The 18,406-nt window shown below is 48.4% G+C and overlaps 1 protein-coding gene across 1 annotated transcript in view; it reads left to right on the top strand.

Annotated features, from left to right (window-relative positions):
* The window catches only part of MYH9 (myosin, heavy chain 9, non-muscle), a 99,328-nt gene that overhangs the window by 404 nt on the left and 80,518 nt on the right, over positions 1 to 18,406 (top strand). The window lies entirely within an intron of this gene.

Here is an 18,406-nt window from a genome sequence, read left to right as displayed (position 1 = left end):
CCTGCGCGGGCGCTCGGGGAGGGCGCCGCTGGAGCGAGGCTTCGGGGAGCAGAGGACGGCTGCAGGGCCGGCGCTCCCCGGCCACCCCCACCCCCCTCCCGAGCCCGGGCGCATTCCCCGGACGGGGCACCCGGGAGCCCGACCTCCCCCTGCTGCCCGGGCGCGCGCCCCGCCCTCGCCTCGCCACGGGCCGGACTTGGGCAAACTTTTTAACCCCTTCCTGTGAGCTGCTGTCCCTTGGAGCCAGCTGAATGGGGTCGGGGGATCGGGGCAGCGGGTCCTTCGGAAGTTTCCAGGCGTTTTGAAACGGAGGTAACGGGCAGGCGGGGACCGTTTGGCAGCTGTCAGGGTGTTCTCCTGAGTCAGATGGGACAATCCTTGCGCAGACATTGCGCTCGGCTCGGTTTCCGCCCTCGTTGCCGACTTCCTCATTCGCCCGGCTGCCACCGGTAGGGCTGATGGGGGGCGGGGAGAGATGCGGGTGGGTGCGTGGGAAAAGGGGGACCGCCAGGCGGGGGCCGGGCCGCGCGGTAGGAAGGACCCTCCCATCCCCCTTTTCCAGCCCCTCAATCTCTGACTTCTGTTGGGGGGAGGAAGGCCCGGGAATGCCGGCCGCCTTCGGGGCCGCCCAGGCGTGCACCTGATTCCACCGCACCCAGGGGCCGCCCCGCCCGGGCAGGGGGTGGGGGAGCTGGTCCTGCCCTTAGGACCAAGCCGGGGATATTGCATCTTTCTTGTTTGGGCCACATCCGGGGTTTTCAACCCTCCCTTCCCTCTGCAGGGGTCCTCACCCCATTCTGTCCTGGGGCCACGCCCAGGGCAGGACCGTAGCCCCCCCAGATCCCTCCAGGGGCGCCCCGCTGTTTCAAACTGAAACGGAGTATCCTCCAGGAATAGCTTGCTGGCTGTCTTAAGTTGGGGGCAGGGTGAGTGCCCGGGCTGCTGCTGCCTGCGGCCCCACCCAGCCGGTGTGGGGAGAAGGTTTCTGGGAAGTCCCAGGTCTTGGGGACAGGCGGCTCTCTCCGCTGGGCAATTGAGAGGCCCAGCCACTTCTCGGTTCACTGCGCGCTTTTCTGGGTTTAACAGGATTTCAAAGTAACTGTTGAAGGGGAAGAGAGTCTTAGCTCCTGCTCCGTGCAGTGCAACACTGTGGCCATTGCTGACTCCACTGTCTGACTCGGGCCTGATAACCTTACCTAATGGCTTATTCCCTTTTTGGTAAGGAGAGAGTCTGCTTTAAGGTCTGCTTAGACAATCACTCAATTAGTATCAGTCAATTTGTATACAAGGCTGCCATGGGTGGGGGGAGGGTACACTGATGTGTAATTGAGCAAATATTTAACTGGCTTTTCTGTGCCAGGGACTCTGCCAGGTGGTGGTGGGGGTGTGTGTGAGGTTGAGTAAGACCTGGCCCCTGCCCACAGGCATATAGGGGGGGGAGAGCTGAGACAAATCTACAGATGACTCTAGTGTGAGGTGGAGATGACGGGGACCCCAGAAAGGTACTGTGAGTCATGGGGGTTGGGAGAAGGGAGCCAGCCTACCCTGCCAGGACTCAGAAGCCTTGTCTCTGCCCTTGGAGAGTTTGCAGTCCTCATGGAGAAATAGTGGCAGAAAGACTGAAATACAAAGGCAGCATGTGGTGTGTGTCCGAAGCATGCCATAGACAAAGGACTCCAAAGAAATTCCAAGGATGAGAGGGGCCACTTCTGTCTGGGGCAAGGAGGGAAGCTGCCACGAGGAAGGAGCACGCTGCAGGTTTGGCAAACTGAGGCAAGCATGCGGTGTTGCAAAGTGAGGAGTCATTTAGTGGGTAATTGGGGGGTAATTAACAATGTCAAAAGATTGCTCAGTGTAATTTGAGAGCCAGTATGCCCCCAGATGGCTGTGGGGTGACAACAAAAAAAGCTTTGCTCTTCACACTCAGCAAGTCCTGGCAGCGCAGGTGGGCAGATCCAGGTGTCGGGAGAGCCAGCACTGGCAGTTTGGGGAGTTATCCAGCCCGTGGGAGAAGGGCAGCTAGCTTGGCACCTTTTGTGGGTTTGCACATTTTGTGGGGCCCATGAAGGTAGAGGAGAGAGTCAGTGCCCTGACTTTCTTGTTTTTATTTTTAAACTTTTTAACCTAAGGGGTTGAAGATGGGACAACTTCTCTTGTAGGATGAAGGAACGCATGTTAATCACCCCCTGCCTTTTGCCTGCTCTTGCTCCAGAAAAAACAAAACAAGGATCTGTTAGCTCTTTAAGAGAAGAAAAGCACGCTGAAAAAATGTAGCATTGTTGTGTAGCCTAGTAGGGTATTGCTAGAAACCAGGCTGCTTCAGATTTCTTCACTTCCTCTTCTAGCTAATCCTTCAATAAAGTACTTAAGACAGCCCTTACCAGCTTGACATCTTTATTTCAAAAGGAGAGGAGGGGTTGGCTGTTGTTTTCCTCTTAGCCGGGCCCTACCCTTCTCTTGGAGGGGGAGAGAGAGAAACCCAAAGCAAAGAAGGAAAGAGAATCCGTGCCTTGACAGCTTCCTCCCAAACATCATGTTCCAAAAATATTTAGAATAACAAAATCTGTGTGTCGTCTTAATTAAACAAACGTCCTAATTTAAACAGCATCTCTGCCCGCTGGGGCAGGAAGTGCATTTTCCTTTTGTGCAGCCCCAGAGAGTCACTGCCTCTTGGCCTTAACCCTTGGTGCACTGAGCCCCTGGGCTCAAGTCCTCTGGTGACAACAGAATGGAGCCCTGGGCAGCGGTGCTCCTGTGGCTTACACAGTCCCACTCTTAGAGCTAGGAGGAAGGGATCATGGAAAGAATGTGAGCTTTGGAGATAGGCAGGGTTCAAATCCTGACCTTGCAGCTTATTAGCTTTGTGTCCTTAGGCAAATCACATAACCTCCCTGAGCCTCAGTTTCCTCTTCTGTAATATGGGAATCATGCTACCTACTGTTCAGGGTTAGAAATGAGAACTAAAAGAAATAAGATATGAAAAGGGCCTGATATATAGTGGCTGCATACGTTTTTTAAAAAAATATACAAATAATAAGTCTTAACTCCTTGAATTTTCAGGTAAGGAAAACAGGGTTCTAGGCCTCAGGGGGTGGGGAGTAGATTGTTTTCCTGGCTCCTAGCTTAGTGTTCTTTCTACCTTTAAAGAGGTGTGCTTGTGCTGTGCTTGTGGACTGTGAAGCCCAAGTAGTAAAGACAGTGGCTGTGAGCCCCATCTGCTGTTTGTTGCTTTTGGGTGCACTTGGGAATGAGCTTGTGCTGAGTGACCCTGATACAGGACCCTGGCCTGGGCGGAATGTGCGCAGACTAACTGTGGTTTAGTTCTAAAATGTGGTTTCCTGGGGTCTAGGAGATAGCCAAGGGAGAGAACACCAGATCTGTGTGTCTGGAGACCTGACTTCCAGCTCTGGCTCTGGTCAAGGGAACGTTTGATTTTGGTAGAAAGTGCCATATCACCCTACAAAGACATCATACCAGTTTATGTGTCTGCCAATTATGAATGGGCGTGTCTGGAAAACCGAAAAATTCAGTAATCTTAGTTTCCTCCAAATGCGCCTGTTTCTTACGCACTCTTGTATCTTATTGATGGGAGTATATATTGAACAACTCTCTCTTTACAAGGTTGTTTGGCAATATCTGTCAGAGCATAGTCCTTCTGACTGCATTCTAGGAATTTACCCCACAGATAAAATGGAATGTGCAAAAGGAAGTGTCTGAGAATATTTATTGCAGCGTAGTCATAGAAAAAGACAGGAAACAAACTAACTGCCCATTAAAAAGGTCAAATAAGTCATGATACAGCTGTACAGTGGAAATACTTGCAGCCCTTAAAAAAATGAGGCCGATCTATACATGCTGACAGGGCATGCTCTCCAAGATATGTCGTACATGAAAAAAACTAGATGCACAGAAGAGTACAGTCGGCTGTCTGTATTTGTGGGTTTTGTATCCGTGGATTCAATCAACTACAGATCTAAAATATTTGAAAAAAAAAATTGCATCTGTACTGAACAGGTACAGACTTTTTTCCTTGTCATCATTCCCTAAAATAATACAGTGCAACAACTGTTCACATAGCATTTACATTGTATTAGGTATTATAAGTAACCTAGAGATGATTTAAAAGTATAGGGGAAGATGTGCATAGGTTAAATGCAAATACTACACCATTTTATCCCAGAGACTTGAGCATCCACAGATTTTGTTACCCACGGGGGGTCCTGAAACCATCCCTCATGGATCCCAAGGGACGACTGTATGTGGTCTTCCCTTTTTGTCTTTTTTTTTTTTTTTCGTGACCGGCAACGGATCGCAACCCTCAGTGTCGCCCCCGTACCAGACTGGGACCGGCAACGGGATCGCAACCCTCGGTGTCGCGCCCGCACCTCGCTCAGCCAGTGAGCGGCCGGTCTGTATGTGGGATCCGAACCCTCGGCGGGAGCGCCGCCGCGCTCCCAAGCGGCGCACTGTAGCAGTGCGCCACCGGGCCGGCCCGTGGTCTTCCCTTTTTGTCTTTGTTTTTTTTTTTCGTGACCGGCAACGGATCGCAACCCTCAGTGTCGCCCCCGTACCAGACTGGGACCGGCAACGGGATCGCAACCCTCGGTGTCGCGCCCGCACCTCGCTCAGCCAGTGAGCGGCCGGTCTGTATGTGGGATCCGAACCCTCGGCGGGAGCGCCGCCGCGCTCCCAAGCGGCGCACTGTAGCAGTGCGCCACCGGGCCGGCCCGTGGTCTTCCCTTTTGTCTAAAGCATAGTGTGTCACCTCTGCTTCTGTGTGTGGAATATTTCTGGGAAGATACTGAGACCCTGGTAATAGTAGTGTCTCATAAGGCCCAGGCAGGAGTGGAGTTGAGTGTTACTTTTCACTAAATACTCTTTTCAAGCTATTGCCCTTAAATAGTCAAAAGTTTAGATATTTTTTTTTTATTAACTGTAAAAATAAGGGGGGCTAATCTTGTAGGTCTCAACTTTAAAATGATTGCTCTAGATTCCAAATTTCATATTGGATGCCTATTGTGTGCACGGACAGAGGAAGGGTCTTAACAGTGACTGACTTGCTCTTTGTGCTTGGAACGCTGTTTTCTTCTCCATGATGTCACATTATTACTAGAATAACCTCTTAAACAAACGTCTACTCTGATCCACTTCCTCAAATTCTGGGAAATGGTAGATGATTGCTTTTTCTTTGCGTCTGGAAAGTATTTTGGGATACCCTTTTGCCAGCTTTCCTACAATATGCCTGGCTCCAAATCATAAGCTGTCCTGTCCTGGGGAGCCCACCCCAACCAGAAGGCTAAACCAGACCCTCACTCTCCTGGCCTTCTTTTTAACTTGGGTCATTGCATCCTCTAGCATATCCCTTCTCGCTTTGTCCCCAGTTGTCCCTTGGACATCTGGCCTGTGGTTTTTATCTATCTGTCACTCTCTCTCTCTCTCTCTCTCTCTCTCTCTCTCTCTCTCTCTCTCTCATCTATCTATCTATTAGCATTACACAATGCAAACATTTTTGTGGCCCTTTATCAATTTCTCTCTAAAAATACCCCTCTTACCACATTTTCTCAAGAATTTGGGCTTTTCCACTGTTATTGATACAAATACCCAAATTTTTGAGAAAATGTGATAAGAGGGGTGTTTTGAACTAGAGGGCCCTGACCTCTTCTCAAGGAATGCTGTCCTTAGCCTTGGATGGCGTGGGGCCTGTGGAAGACTCCATAGGGTCCTGAGAGGGCCTGGGTCCCTGCAAGGCAGCTCGGGGCCTCCTGGAGGAATGACATGAGTCACACAGAATACACCCAATAAACATGGCTCTAAAATGGGCCTGCCACCACATGGGCGGGTAGTGTGTGCTGCCCCCTCTGCCCCTTGTGCTCAGAGGGCTCCAAGAATTTGGGAGGCACGAGGGGAGCTGCCCACTTGGGTCTGATGTGTGTCTCTTTAAAAAGTAACCGAGGTAGGCTTGGAATTAGTCAGGTCCCCATTCTGACGACAGTGTCTCAAGCCTGAGGTGATTCAGCGCCTGGCAGGCGGGCCCAGAGAAGGCTCAGCCTTTGGCTGAGGTCAAGGCCAGTTGGGAGTCCCATCAGCAGCTGCCTTCATCTCTAGCGTTGTTGACTCCCCCACTGCCCAGGAACCTCCTGCTGTGGCTGGAGGGGGACTTTGCAACACCTTCCTGTGTGTGGCTTCCTGCAGGCCGGTTGGGCTGAGTCCAGAGAGGTTGAAGGTAGCTGCTCTTCCTCACCCTCAAGTCACTTTCTTGGGGCCTCTCAGAGGACTTTAAGGTCCTTATGGTTCTTCCCAGAGGAAAAGGGGGTCTCTCAGGGAGCTAGGCCCACATGGTGACTCTCTGTACAGTTTTTAATGGTTTGAGGGAACCATAACTGAGTCTCTTTCTCTTAGAGAGTTGTCCTTGACCAAAAGGACATTTGCATTTTGGGAACTTGAGCCTTAGCTTTTCTTCTTTCTTTCATTTTAACTGTAATTCTAAATGATGCCCTGCTTAAAAAGAAAAATTGACAACAATCAAACCCTCCCTACTGAACTTAGAATTATAGAATGTCTGAGCTGAAAGGGACTTGGAGGATAATTAAAAACATTTTTTTTTCAGTTAGAGAGTGATTTGCCAAAGCTCATTCTGTGAGTCAGTAGAAAACTGTGGTCCTCAGTTTCACTCAACCCCAGTGCCTCTCTCTCCAAGTCAGGAGGCCTCATTTAAGTTTTTAATGGTTTCCACCCCTTTCTTCCCCTTTTTGCACTGCTTAGCCAAGCACACATGCTTAGCTCCTTTAATCTTTCCTTAAGAGTCTGCTCTTTCACTCCCTTAATCTTTTTCTTTTTGGGGGGAGATGGGGGAAGGGTTAAGGAATGGGGTGGAAGGTGTTTTGGGTTTCTCTGAACTTCTTCAATTTGAACAGGACCACTCGGGCTGAAAGTTCCCACAGCTGGAAAAATCAATATTTCACGTGGGGTAGTGCCATGCAGCCGGGGGAGTCATTCAGAAAGCTACACTGGCTTTCCCCTGTCCTTTAGCCAGTCCTGATTTCTAGTAACTGTAAGTCATTAAATGTCTTGAGTGATCAGTTTCTTGTATTTTCTTTTCTTTTTTTTTTTTTTAAAGATGACCGGTAAGGGGATCTTAACCCTTGGCTTGATGTTGTCAGCACCACGCTCACCCAGTGAGCAAACCGGGCATCCCTATATGGGATCTGAACCCGTGGCCTTGGTGTTATTAGCACCACACTCTCCCGAGTGAGCCACAGGCCAGCCCAGTTTCTTGTATTTTCAATACAAAACCTGTGGTAGAGGGAACAATACAAGGGTTTGGGGACCAGACTGCTGTGAGCCTGTCTCCCCGTCTGCAACACGGAGATGCCTGCTTTCTTAGGATCATAAGTGTATGTGAAATGGTCCATTCCTCCTATTCCTCCTGTTCCTCTTCTTTTCTTCATATTATCATCAGCATCATCTGTCCTCAGGTAATAGGAAATATATGTTCAAGTTTCAAAGATTTTAAATTTGTTCAATAAGGCTGTCCCTTGATAACAAGGTGCAGTGACCAAGATGATCGAGTAACCTGTTGGAGTTGAGGTCTCTGAGTCTGGCAACTTTTGTACCCTTCTTATCATACAATACAGTTCAGCTTGTATGCTGATCTGAGCTGGTTTAGGCATTTGAAAAAAAAAAAAAAGGCTGTTACAAAGCAGTAGAGGCACCTTTATTTAGAGCTGTCTATATTCAAAAGCAGCTGTGTTTCCTGTGTTTTACATTAAGTCATTGGGCTGGAGAAGGCAGCTTCCTGTCTGATAAACATAAAGAATGAGGCATTTGGAACAGTTTGGGTGACTTAATCTAACTGGGCCAGAATGGGAGAGAAGATTTTAGAACTTACTGGACTGTGACGACCTGGAGGTCAAAGGTGGGGTCTTTTTTCTTCTCTGTGCTCAGGCTGTAGCCTCCAGTCCTTGTTGTGTGAATAGGTCTTAGATCTCCCTGCGGTCTTTGCTTAGTTCCAAGCCCATAGAGGCCCAGGAAGCTAAGAGCTTTTTTCTTTTTTTTTTTAAAAGATGACTGGTAAGTGGATCTTAACCCTTGATTTGGTGTTGTCAGCACCATGCTCTCCCAAGTGAGCTAACCAGCCATCCCTATATAGGGATCTGAACCCATAGCCTTGGTGTTATCAGCACCACACTCTCCCAAGTGAGCCACAGGCCGGCCCTAGCTAAGAGTTTTTGAATGCCATTTAATGATCTCTCTGTTTTACACAACACTGATGGTGGGTGCTTGTCTAGGAATCTCTGGAGTGAGAAAGGGGGGGGGGGTAGGGAGGCATTTTAAAGTTTTCATTTATTTTATTTTTTAATATTTCAGAGCCAACTATTGGGTAAAAGGGAATTGTCCCCAAATTTCTTTGCCAAGTCAATCAACAGAGCCTTGTTGAGCTCCTGCTGTGTGGTCTGCACTGTGCACTCTGCATCCAACGGGGTTGGATGGCCAAGAGCCTGTCCCTATCACCAAGGAGCCACCCTCTAATAGGGAGCTTGGACACAGAGAGAGACTTGACATATGAGGCAGGCCCATGCTGCCCTGAGTGACTGGAGTCTTCTGAGCATCTCGAGCCAGGTTTCTGAATGCTAGGATTACCTGGGAATAGGAGGGACGATGGGGAAGGTGGGCAAGGAAGGAAGGATGGAAGAGCAGCAGCCTGGGAGTCAGGATGTCTGGGTCAAGTCTCAGCTCTGTTAATAATAATAGTAATACTAATAATAGTAGTTAAATTTTATTGAGCACTTGTATGGATCAGGTGCTGTGCTAGTGCTTTTACATGGATTATCTCATTTAATTCTTCCCCTGTTCCCACAAGGTAGGAGATTATGCTCATTTTTCAGATGAGGATACCATGCAGGGATTCAAACTCAGACACTCTGACTCCAGACCTGGGTGTGGCCTTGTAGACGCCCTTCACTCTTGTGTGTGTCCTCACTTGGCATTGAGGGTTTGGTCTGGACCAGTGGCCGAGAATTCGTTAAACAAGTAGAGTGTTGGGCTGTGGCAGAACGGGGCCCACATTCCATACCGCAGTTGGCTACTCAGAGCCAGGTTGCCAGTTCGATACTGTTACCTTGGCTACTTCACCTTTAACCTCAACTGGCCACCTTTCCTATTTATTTATTTATTTATTTATTTATTTTTATTTTGTCAATATACAATGTGGTTGATTATTGTGGCCCCAACTGGCCATCTTTCAAATGAGTGTGGTTGGTCAGTCTGAGAGAGAGCAGGTGAAGACTGTGGCTGCCATTGTGAATCCAGGCCCTGGGAATGGGTTGCCTGCTGTTGGCTGGGCCTTAGATAGTGCCTACTGGTGCCATCTTGACTAGTGGGCTCTTCTTGACATCAGCACACTTGAAATCATTGCATTCATTCCTTCCTTCCTTCATCCATCTACCCATCAAATCCTTAGTCATTTGGTAACCACTCCTCAGAACTTACTCTAGGCGCAAGGCACCAGGCTGGGTGCTGGGAATATCGAGGTGAAGGAAACATGGGTCCTTGTTTCCAGGATATGATGGTCTCCTAGCAGGTACAGATGCTGGGAGCCCAGGGGAGAAAGCACAGGGTAGTCTGAGAAGGCTTCCTGGAGGAGGTGGCATCTGAGCTGATCACAGCATAGGGATGAGGCATGGCATGTCCAGGGAGCAGGCTGGGATCTTGTTCAGTTGCTCAGACTCTGGCTGGGCTTTGTTCAGGAGTGATTCAGGTTGGCCAAGGCCCTGTGAGTCACCCTGAGCTGGTAAAAGGTTTCCTCTCCTCCTTAGGAGCCCCAGCCCCTTCATAGCCCAAGGTCGCCCATTAAGGCCTGCTTCCTTGCACCATTTCCTGGGAAATGTGGGAGTGCTGGATTCCATTCTCAGGTTGTTAACCTCTGGATGGATGCTGGGAATTCTGCTTGTGCCCTCTGGTTGTGTGGTCAGCACCTTATTCCCAGCCAAAGGATTTGGGATGAGATTTTTCATGGAGTATTGAGAGAGACATAGTTGTTAATGGAATCAGCTCCCTTTTTAAAGTAAAAAAATAAAGGAGGGTGTGTTGTTTATAGGACAAGCATTATAACAACAAAGCTGACAAGAAGCAAATCTGCCCCTCACCCCATCCACTGTTTGCATTTTTCTGCGTTTCATATCCCTATACATACATATTTTACGAAATTGTAAGCAGAATGGATACTGTTGTGTATTCTGACTTATTTACTTAGTACTGTATTATGAAGTTTCCTGTGCCTCAACAGTCTCCACAATTAATATTTTAATGACCATGTTTTGGTTCACTGATGGAAGAACCATATTTACAGTGCTAGGAAGTTCCATGGGTTTTATTGTTTTGTGATTTCATTCATTCAGCGAATATATCCTGATCATCTATTGTAGATCTGGTTCAGAAACGGCCAGGTGGTTGGGATCAGGCCCCATACTCAAGGGGCTCACAGTCTAGACCCAGAAACAAAGTCGCTTCACTTTGGTGCTGTGGCTGTGATAGCGGGGACTGAGGAGATGGTGGCAGCTCGGATGCCTGATTTGGGTTGATGGAAAACAGGTAAAACCACTTTGTTCAGCTTAGGAACGTGGAGCTGGGAGATCTCTCTGGGCTCTTTGGAGGAAGATCTTCAACCTGCTGCCCCCACCCCAACCCCCATATGTGTCACTTATAAGACACAGGCCAGAAAACCCTCTAGGAGGAGATGAGGGAGCCAAGTTTCCAAGGGACCTGTCAACAGGGCTGCTTGGGAGATAAGCCAAGTTTCCCTGGCCCTACTGCGAGGGACCCTACCGAGGGCAGAGGCAGGAGGAGGATGGGGGCGGGATGGGGTGGTCTCTGAAATGTTCAGATGCCTCTGGCAGGTGACTTTGGCTCTGCTGGGGCTCCCGCCTCCCTAGGATGGTGAGTGAATTGTAGCAACAAGTTGCAACAGATTAGTTTTGTTGTAAAGAGGAAGTTTCAGAACCCAGACTCTGCCTTTGAGCAGATAGATGTTTGTGTAGTAAGATGAGTATTGCGGAGTGATGGGGAGAAGATGGGTGGTCAGGGGGCTAGAACTGGACCACAAGAATTGTCTTTGCTCTAGTGTTTTCTTTCATGCCAGAGAAATGGCCCCTTTGCCAGTATTGTGGCTTTCCTCTTTCCAGCCCCCTGCTACTCCTGTTCCCCCAACCCCACTCCTGATTCAAGTCAGTTTGACCGGAATTCTGCTGTCTTCTTAGAGAGCAGGAGAGAAGTGGCTTGTTGATCACAAAGGAGCCAAAGGCTGTTGCCATCCCCTTCCTGCCCCCTGCCGGGAATGAAGAGGGCTGGGGGTGGGGTGGGGCAGATGTGGTCGCTGGGACACTTTCATGGTTCTAATACGTGTTACTGACCTCCTTGCTTCCCCCATCCAACCTGCAGTTGAGATTTGGATCAGTACCAGGCCTCTCGGGTTTGAGGTTTGACTAGCAGAGTTCTGTCATGGTCCTCAGTGCACCCCCGCCATCCCCCTCCCATTAATTACACACTCAAAAAACCGCCCGAAATTGTAAACCTTAACCTAACTTTACTTTCTTATATATTGAGTTAATATTAGTGATAATAAAATGTAACTTGAGGATTTCAGCACTTGGTAGATTATAAAGTTCCCTGGTGGTTAAGGTGAGGTCCTTTGTGTATCTTTTTAATTTCTTTCCTGCCACCTTGTTTACACTACTGTTTGGTGGTGATTATAGGCTGGAGATTATCTTTGAATTTACAGTGTTTTAAGTTATTGACTAGCTATTACATTGGAGGAGGGAGAGGTACATGTAAGGAGCAGAGAGAGAAAGCAGGAGGAAGCGGGTGTGGGAAGGGAGTGGGCCACTGCAGAAGCTGGGCTTAAGCCCCATTTTTATTCAGTTTATTTGCTCATGAAATATGTATCAACTGCTGGCTGTGAGCTAGGGACCATTCTAGGTTCTGGGGATACATCGTTGAATAAAACAAGTCTCTGAAGTTTTCATCCTAGTGGGGAACTAGACAGCAGTTAAGCAAGCTCACTGGTAGATAAAGGTTAAGTCCAAGCTATGGAGAACAGAAATCAGGTGAGAGGTGTATTAGCTTGCTGAGGCTGCCAGGGTACCACAGGCTGGAGGGTTAACCAACAGAAATTTATTTTCTCATTGTTTGGAGGTTGGAAGTCTGAGATCAAGGTGCTGGCTGTCGGATTTCCTGAGGCCTCTCTCCTTGGCTTGTAGATGGTCACCTTCTCGCTGTGTCCTCACAGGGCCTCCGTGCGTGCACCTCCTGATGTCTCTTCCTCTTCTCATAAAGACGCCAGTCCTATTGGATTAGAGCCCACCCTAAGGGCCGCATTTTACCTTATTTCTTCTTCCAAATACAGTCACAGTCTGAGGTACTGGGGTTATGTACTGGGGGTTAGGACTTAATATGAATATTTTTTAGGGGCGCACAATGTGGTCCATAACAGGGGAGAAGAGAGTAGTGTGTGTGTGTGTGTGTGTGTGTGTGTGTGTGTGTGTGTGTGTGTGTGTGTGTACGTGTGTGTATGTGCACGTGTATGTGAGAGAGAGAGAGTGAAGGCCTTTCTAATCCAGGGACATTCTGTTGAATCCTCCAGGTCTGGCACGAGCCCTCCAGGGTGTTTCTCTACTTTACCAGTTGTTTACATAACTGCTTTGAACCCCAACTTCCTTCATCTGCAAACTATGGTTGAAAAAACCATCTCTTGGTATTCTCTGGATAGCTAAGGTATGGAATGCACTCAGCACAGTGTATAGTTCATGGTGGGCCCCAAAATGTCAACATCCCTCCCACTCCCCCCCTCTTGTCCCTCCCCTCTTGTCCCCCCTCCCCCCTCCCTCCCTGCCCCTGGTCCCCCATTGCCTTTGCACTCTATCTCACTTTCACTCTCTTGGCTCCTGGGTTCCACTTCTGATCAAAACACTTTAGAACTGGGGGCTGTCAGTTGCCAGTTCCCAGGCTGCCCTGCCTTCATCCCAGTGCTGTGGACTAAGTGTTCTTGGAGGTGTCTTCTGATGAGCCATGAACACTTCTTACAACAGTAAGGAGTAACAAGTGTAGAAACTGGTGCAGGACTATAAACATCAGTCCAGTGTCTGGGCAGTGTTGGATGGCTACCGTTAAAGCTTGCCTGGTTGCATGCTTCACTCCTGCCAGCATTCCCACCTACGGGGTAACATCCCAGCGCTTCTCTGTGTGGGCTTACAGCTGGTCTTGCTTCCCTTGCAGAGGCCTTGCCTGTGATAGGCACTTCATGTATGCTGTGGAAACAGGTGAATATATTAATACCTGAATGCTGGTTGGAACAGATGTTGGTTCAACATCAGCACTGTCGCCTGACTCTGGTGTGCCCTTGGGTAGATGGCTTTATTTCTTTGCTTCTGAGGCTTAGCCACCATAATGTGTGTATGTCTAGTACTTATGTAAATAGGCTCTGGACTCAGACCATCTGTCCTAATCCCAATTCTCCCACTTGGAGTCTCTTTCACCTTGGGCAAGTTGTGTAACCTTTCTGTGCCTCAGTTTTCCTTATCTGTGGACCGAGAAGAATAAATACAGTCAGCCATTCATATCAGTAGGTTCAACCAACTGCAGATTCAATCCAATAAGAAAATAAAGGATAACAACTCCTTACCTAACTTTTATGTAATATTAAGTATCATAAGTACTCTAGAGATGATCTAAAGTATACGGGAGGAGGTACATAGGTTATATGAAAATTCTACACCATTTTATATCAGAGACTTAAGCATCCTTGGATTTTGGTATCTGTGGGGGTTCTGGAACTAACTGCCCAAAGTACAACAGTACCACAGAGGGTTTTGGTGCTAGAAAAAATTTAGCTTTATTGTTTTTATATTTTATTTATACAAAATTTGTGCAGCAAAGTGCCAGGTTATCTGTATTTATCTATTTTAAAATATCTATTTTAATCTATTTTTTCTATCACTTTATAAGTTTGAAGTCACATTCAGGTTATTACAATTAAAGTCTCACAGTCCCATTAGTATTAGCATTAGAGTTCCCATTTTATAGTTGAGAATGTTAAGAACCCAAGTGACTAGCTCCAGGTAGCAAGTGAGAGATCTAAGGTCCTCTCCCAGCTCCTAATTTTCAGGCCAGTTATTTATTTATTTATTTATTTTTAAAGATGACCGGTAAGGGGATCTTAACCCTTGGCTTGGTGTTATCAGCACCACGCTCAGCCAGTGAGCAAACTGGCCATCCCTATATGGGATCTGAACCCGGGGCCTTGGTGTTATCAGCACCGCACTCTCCCAAGTGAGCCACGGGCCGGCCCAAGGCCGGTTATTTTCCAAGTCTGTTCCATTGTCTCTCCTGCCTTCTCATACCACTTAAACCACTATATGAATAATATTTGTGAAATAGGGCTTTTGTAGATTTTCGTGATCTTGTGCATGACCTAATTACAGCAGTGGTTGTGGAGTCCCAGTGCATGGCTAGCTTTATGGTGCCAGGTGTAAAATACAGCCCTCCCTGTTCCATCTGAGGCCCATCGGGTGGACAGTGGTGAGGGTTGGCAGGCGGGTGTGAGGTCTGGCCAGCCTGGGTCCTGCGGGGAACCTGGGTTTTGCTTTTCTCTCTCAGCCTTCCACTGCTGCCCCCTCCTAGCCGCCTTCTAGCCCACCAGTGTGCTGTTCTCAGCCTGCCTTCTGCCCAGAGCTGCTCACCAACTGTTTCCTGCCCTTGCCAGAGCGAGGAGGGGGTGGATGTACAGAGCCAAGTGCTCATGAAAAATGCCTCATTATAAGATTAATTACTTGCTACTGAGCACTGTGGAATTCACAAGGCCCCATCAGTGCTGTGACTTCTCCCCCAAACTCTTTCTGGGGTTGGTTCTGTGGACTCCAACTAGAACTTTAAATCTCCTGTCAGAGAGGAAGAAATAGGTAGCGGTCTCCGAAAAGATGCTGAGACTAAAGATTGGGCAAACAGTCTCTCTGCCATTTACTAGCTGGGTGTCCTGGAGCCTTGTGTCCTCCACATGAGGACACTTCCAGGTTGTAAGGCCGTGTGCGTGCAGATCTCGCAGTATCATACATCTTGGAAGACCAGTGTGTTAAAGAGAGGCTGCAGCGGGGTGGGTCTCTACCCCTTTAAAACAAGTCACAGGCTTTAATTATCCTTAGGTTGAAATGGTGGAGTCTCCCCCACCTCTTCCCTACTTCTGGCTTTCAGACAAAAATCCGAAGAATGTGATACTCTATTGGGGACCTGAGCAAAGATCAGGGGCTGGGGCAGGACTCAAAGGCTCTTCCGGGGCTTTACCAGGCAGCCTTTGTTGTGCTCCAGGACCTGGGACATTCCAAATTGGTTGTGGTTGGGAGTCACAGACAACTTCAGGCTCATTAAATTCCTGACTCTTCACTGTGATCCAAGACAGCTGGGAGGGGCAGGGATGGGGAGATAACACTCTTCTCCCTCCCAGCATCTTAAAGAAGTCAGCTAAAAGGGGATTGGAAGGGAAGTCAAGTCTGACATGGGAGGAGGGCAGATTCTACTGCTTTTTCTGTGGGTGACAGGGAAGCTCAGGTCACCTCTGCCCTTTCCCCCTCCTGATCACATTGCAACTGCTGTTTGCTGGATCATACTGTGCGCCTTGCTGGAGGCTCCGTGTGTGCCTGCTGCCTCATTGTACACTTAGAGGCAGTGAGTAAAGGGGTGAGCTCAAGATCCCAGAGCCCTGAGAGAGACCTGCAGGGTATGCACACTAACAGCTACTGCGTGTGTGCCTTTGAGCAAGTCTCAAACATCCTGAGTTTCAGTTTTTCCATCTGCAGAACAGGATACCAGTAGAACCTACCTCACAGGGTCATTGCATGGTGGAGATCCCACGTGAAAAGCACTCAGAATGAAGTGTTAGTGGTTATTATTTGTCAACATGGTCCTATGAGGTTGGCTTTGTAATTCTCATTTACAGATGAAGAAAGGGAGGTTCAGGACATTTAAATAACGTACCGAGATTCCCTTGCCCAGTGACACAGAATTCAGCTCTCATATCCAGGTCAACCTGGATCTGGAATATCACGTTCTGTTGTGGTCCCAGCATCCTCTGGGGGCGGGGGGCGGTACATGTCTTGGTGTGTGCATGTCTGTATGCACAGGTCTCTGTGTGCACAGGTGAGTGTGAGGGGTGGGGGTCTCAGTCCAGAGCAGTATGGTGTGGCCCAAATCTGGCAGCTCTCTAGGGCAGGGGCTGCTGCTTCTCACTTCTCTCACGTGTGACTACAGTCTTGGCCAGTTTGGAACCAGACTGTAACTCTGGCAAAGGAGTGATTCTTGGTGGGTGGTAAAATAAGCAGCGGCCAGGTTTCTGGTGAAGGACATGGTGAGGTCATCCCTGCTGGCCAGGCTCCCCGCTCAAGGACAGCTTGAGCAGCCTACTCTAGGAACTGTAAGTTAATTTTTCTATAAAGTGTGAAATCAGTGGCGTTTATCTTCACTCCATGGCTGTGTTTGGATCATTCCCCTGGGGAGGCAGGAGGTGCTGGGGTGCTGCTTGTCCACCCCAGCTTCTCTGGACAGCTTGGCTCTGGCCTGCATGCCTTCTCTGTGCCCAGGCTGGCACTATGCTGGCTCAGTTGGAAACAGGACCAAGGGATGGAAACAAGGAGGAGAGACATTTCACCCTTCAGGATTTCTAGGTCCTGGAGTCCAGGGGAAATGGCCTCCCTCCCCTTCCCACACAAACTCTCACTGTTGGGCTGTTCTCATCACTGCTTTATGTCCTCAGAGGTCTTCGTGAGATCTTGCTTAACCTCCTGGAGGGTAATGAAGGAAGAGGTCCCTCTTCAAGTCTCGGTTGATATTTCCTTGGTGGAGAAGGAGGCCACTCTAGTGCCTCTTTGCTTTGGAGCCTGTAACCAGGGGGCTTCTAAAAGTCCATGGACTGCATTTCAGGGTCTCTCTGAGCCCCCTGAAATGCCATGCATTTTATGAAGGTTCACAGCCTTCAGCAGATTCTCAAAGGAGTCTTTGACCACTGACTGAGAGAAATGGAAACCTTGGGTTTCCTGTTTATAGAGCGTGTGTGCACATGTGTGCATGTTTGTGTAACAGATATGCAATCAATGGGCCATTATCAGGCACAAGGGTCTGATCATTATAGGGTTAGGTTATACTGCTCCTAGGGATATCAGTATGCGCAGAGCACCTTCCCCGATCTCATCACTGTAAGACAGTGACCTTCCTCTCCCATCTGATCTTTCTTGTGGTAAGCCTTAATACACTGTCACTTCTGGGCGGCTCTTTGGCATGAAGCTGGGGCTTGAGATTGGAATGGCAGTGTTTTTATTATAACCGGATTTGATCTGTTATTTTGGATACTGAGGAAGCTGGGCTTTTTTTTTCTGTCCTTGTGATCTTCCACCTGCTTTCCTTCCTGGTTGTCAAAGGATGGTTCATAAGTTTCCATATCTAAGCAAGTCACTTCACCTCCCTGATCCCTGAGTCTCTCTTTTTAGGAGGAGGGTGGGGAAGCAGGCAGTGGGGAGGGGGCAGTATAATACTTGACTTGGCTTAGTCAGGGTCGACAGGATCAAATGATGTAAATGGTGGGAGATGAATGTGTCGGACAAATGTCAGGTGATTGGATTGCTGCCTGCCTGATGTTGGATCTCCACAGTTTCCCTTTGGCTTTGGACTTGAGTTTCTGCATGACCTAACTCACTGTGTGATATTAGGTAAGTTGCTGGACTAGTCTGAGGCTCTTCTAGCCAATGAAGGTTAAGTCAAGTTGGTGTTTTTCAGACTTTCAATTGAAGCTTGTTAGTGGGTCTTGAAATTACTTTAGTGGGTGGCAACCAGTATTTTTAGAAATGAAATAAAATAGATTCAAATGGAAAATCTCAGAGTGCATAGCATGTATATATCATTTTGTGAAGCTTTTGTTCAACATGTTTGTCTATATTTGTGATAAAAAGTTTTTAAATTAAACTTTTTTTTTTTTTACTCTGGCTTGAGATAAATATGTTGGTCCCCCAGAATGAGCTGCTCTGGGGGCTTCTTGCAGCCCTGATATTGTGTGGTTCCTGCTTGCAGGTTAACTCTGAGCTGAGCTGGGGCTCTGCCACCACAGCCAGCCAAGCCTAGAAATGGAGCCCCTTGCAAGAGCAAACCCTCTAACTAAAGTCCTTGATAAAATTCTGGGAAATGAGCTACATTCTTGGGGTGGAATAAATCATGTCGAGTTGGGTTAGGCAGGATGTGACTTCAAATCCCTGAAGCGGGCCATGTGAGGGCAGTGTTTGTGACCGACTCATTATGAGCTCAGTGGCGACACAGACTGTCTTGAGAGAAGAGGCAAAGATTGTGGGGGGGGGGGGGGGGGGGGGCGGGCCTTTTT

Source organism: Galeopterus variegatus, unplaced genomic scaffold (genome assembly GCF_000696425.1).
Source record: "Galeopterus variegatus unplaced genomic scaffold, G_variegatus-3.0.2 Scaffold4349, whole genome shotgun sequence".
Taxonomy (NCBI): domain Eukaryota; kingdom Metazoa; phylum Chordata; class Mammalia; order Dermoptera; family Cynocephalidae; genus Galeopterus; species Galeopterus variegatus.
The sequence above is the reverse complement of the archived record's forward strand: the minus strand, read 5'-3'. Positions and strand labels throughout refer to the sequence as shown.